The 3,336-nt window shown below is 49.6% G+C and overlaps 1 pseudogene; it reads left to right on the top strand.

The window, feature by feature from the left end:
• Positions 1-1,300: 1,300 nt before the first annotated feature.
• Positions 1,301-2,866, top strand: LOC123076926 (uncharacterized; annotated as a pseudogene).
• Positions 2,867-3,336: the final 470 nt, after the last annotated feature.

The following is a 3,336-nucleotide window of genomic DNA, read 5'->3' as shown; positions in this document are numbered from 1 at the left end:
TGTGAACAAAAAGTCGCTGCAGCTTGTCGCCGTCTTGGTTGGAATCGAGTATCGCATATCTTCATCCTTGTCACCCTTGGAGGTTGCTTCTCCGGAGTCAAGCATAGATCAATACTGGACAATTCAACTATGTCTATGAGCTTGCTATGACCCGTATCCTGAGCATCAAGAGAATCCCGGATTGGTTGCTTGAGATTGACATTGCTGAGGCCTTTCAGGCCTTCGACAATATACTTCCTGGGAGTTCCCGTTGCTTTTTCATCAAGCTAGAGGCTTGGGGCCAAAGTGGCGCAGCGCAACTGGATCTCCACCTTCTGGGGCACGACCACCACTCATATCCGCGCCAACAGTATCCTAAGGGCATTTTTAATCGATCCCCTAAAGGCCATAAGGGAGTAAAATTTTTGGTTTACTCCCTTACGACGGACCTAGCCGATCCCCTAAAACGGTTAAGGGAGTAATTTTTTTTACTTCAACACCCCATTCCCCCCTAAATTTCACTAAATACACTCCAACCTTGGGCGAACTCACTCTCCCCCTCCCAGGCCGCACTGCCTCCTGCCCCGCCACCGCACCCCCCACACCCCCGCCCGCTGCCGCCACCGATGACCTCCAAGCCGTCCGCAACGGATAGCCAACACCCCCGCTCACCCCGCCGGCCGCCGGTGCCGGAAAATAGCTTGGGGATGACAAAGAACCACCGGGTCCAAGCGCCGCCTCAAACCGTGCCAATGGTGTCCGGCGTGGCCACCGTGTCTCCGGCAATGGCACGCCGCCTTCCCGCCGCACCTACAAGAGGCAAACGGTCTCGAAAGCCGACGACGGCGGCGTCGGCGCTCGCCGAGACGGCCGCCAAGAAGAAGATGAAGAAGACCGCGGCGCCGCCTCGTCCAAGGCCTACGCCTCATGCGGAAACTCTAGCTGCGCCTACGGTGACTCCTCCGACGCGAGCGGTGGCCGCAGCCGGCAAAAAAAAACGCAGCCGCCAAGTGCTCGATGAAATGCTAACAAGATAAAAACCTCGTGTCCCGTTGGAATTCCATAGTGATTGTTCGTGATCAGTAGTGATGGTGTGTAGTGCGTGCTTTGACAGTGTAGAGCGGAGATGAGCACGGCCGAATTCCTCGCATTGTTGGAGTCCACGTCCACCCAAGATCATTCGGCCATTGGCTTTGATGATCTCAACTATGATGACTCGTTTTGGGATCATTCAGCCACCCAAGACATGGAGGAGGCCGAGGAGGAGGTGGTGGCCAAGGAGGAGGTGGTGGAGGTGACCGAAGCAAGCATCAAGGACGCAATGACCCGCACCCAAAACTACAACAAAAAGAAAGACACTGGGCTTTGCGATGCTTGGTGTGCCATCTCCATGGATGCAACGATCGGAATGGATCAAATCAAGACCATGTTTTGAGAGAGGATTATCGACTACTACAAACCTCCATGGACGTGCGGTCAAGCCGTACACAAAGTTCGCTTGGGCATCGTTGGAGCACCTTCCATGATCAATGCAACCGATGGTCCGGTTGCATCGAGACAAGCTTTTAAATAGCGGATAGCGGACTGATTGCGGATTAGGGTCCACATAGCGGAATGCGAATAGCGGGCGATATTGCGGGCGCTATGTCCACATAGCCAATTTTTAAAAAACACTCATAAATTTGAGATTGTTGTGTATATTTCTAGGCCATTGACAAAAATATGACACTTAATTTGAGAAATCATCATTTATATAAGAATATAAACTATAATTGAACAATATTTGGTCGTGCATCCATGCAAGCAAGACACATTTACCAAAATAGATTACACAACAGAACAATAAGGACTTATATAGCGGGCGATATTGCGGATAGCGGATGATATAGCGGTCTAACAAGTGATATTGCGCCCGCATCACGACAACACGCTATTTTCTAACGCAACCTTAAACTAATAGTGGTCGGGTGATGCTACCGCTATTGCGGCCGCAATAGCGGAGGTAGCGGACGCTATTTAAAAGCTTGGCATCGACCAAGCGAACCATGCTCCACCGAGTGGTGTGCAAGTGACGGAGTATGACCCCTACACCCAAGAGCTATTCAAGCATCAAAACATCAAGTTTGGCCACAAGCCATTCACTTTGCATCATTGCCACAAAGAGTTATGCAAGAATGAAAAGTGGGTCCAAAGAATTGCGGAGACCGCTCCGAAAAGGTCAAGGTTGAGCATCCATTGAGGACGACGACGAGGTTGATGAAGATGCCAACAATAGACTGGAAGGAAACAAGATTGCAAAAAAAAGAAAGAAGATGAATGCATTCGGTGGCACTTACAAGGATGAACTTGTGTGGCAATGATCGAGATGAAGAAGGTGTTGGCGGGAAAACACAAAGAAGACAAGGTGGCGAGGTGGAATGATCTCAAGGCCTTCGAGGATGAGAAGTGGAAGACCAAGTTGGCCGCCGAAGAAAGAAGGTTGAAGGCCGAGGAGCGTAAGCTTGCACTCGATGAGGAGAGGATTCGTGATGCGAAGAAGGCCGAAGAGCGTGATATCATGTTCATGAATCCAAACACAATGGATGAAACCATAAGAAAGTATTGAGAGCTCACTCGTGGAGAAATCTTGGCCTCTCTTCGGAATATTGGTGGTGGCCGAGGGGGTGGTGATGGTGATGATGGTGATGGTGGTAGTGGGGATGGTGGCCGAGAGGACGGTGATGGTGGCCGAGAGGGTGGTGGTGGGGGTGATGGTTTCTTTGCCGATGACCTCGTTTGAGTGGTGGTGGCCAAGAGGGTGGTGGTGTATGCCAAAGATTGGCTCGATCCACAATATATACATACCATGTTTGTAGTGATTTTGAATCAAACATTGTGTTGGAAGTGATGTCTTTTGGGTGGACTTCGCATGTTTAAATTTGAAAAACACGGTGATGAAACAAGTTATGACTATTATTGCTATTCATGCTTTCATTTGAATGATTTTAAGATATGTATTGTGTAGAGATTTTGTTTGTGCGGCGAGTACGCGAAACGGCCACAAATTTGATTTTACTCCGCTAACTATATGGGATCGGCTAGGTGCGGTCATCGTTAGTGAAGTAAAATTTTACTCCACTGACTTTACTCTAACTTTTACTCCACTAATTTTTAAGGGTCCGGTTAGAAATGCCTTAACTGAAGACATCCACCATCGTCCAGGCCTACGGTGATCCTCCGCCGCCCCTCTTTGTGAATGCCATGGGCACGCTGCTGTCACGCATCAGGTGCTGCACAATATTGGATCCATGAGAGTTCCTTGCCGGGCCTCATGATTGGCTCATAACGTGATCATTTTCCTCAACCGCTCTGCTACCG

The sequence above is a fragment of the Triticum aestivum genome, chromosome 1B (assembly GCF_018294505.1).
Source record: "Triticum aestivum cultivar Chinese Spring chromosome 1B, IWGSC CS RefSeq v2.1, whole genome shotgun sequence".
Classification (NCBI taxonomy): domain Eukaryota; kingdom Viridiplantae; phylum Streptophyta; class Magnoliopsida; order Poales; family Poaceae; genus Triticum; species Triticum aestivum.
The sequence above is the reverse complement of the archived record's forward strand: the minus strand, read 5'-3'. Positions and strand labels throughout refer to the sequence as shown.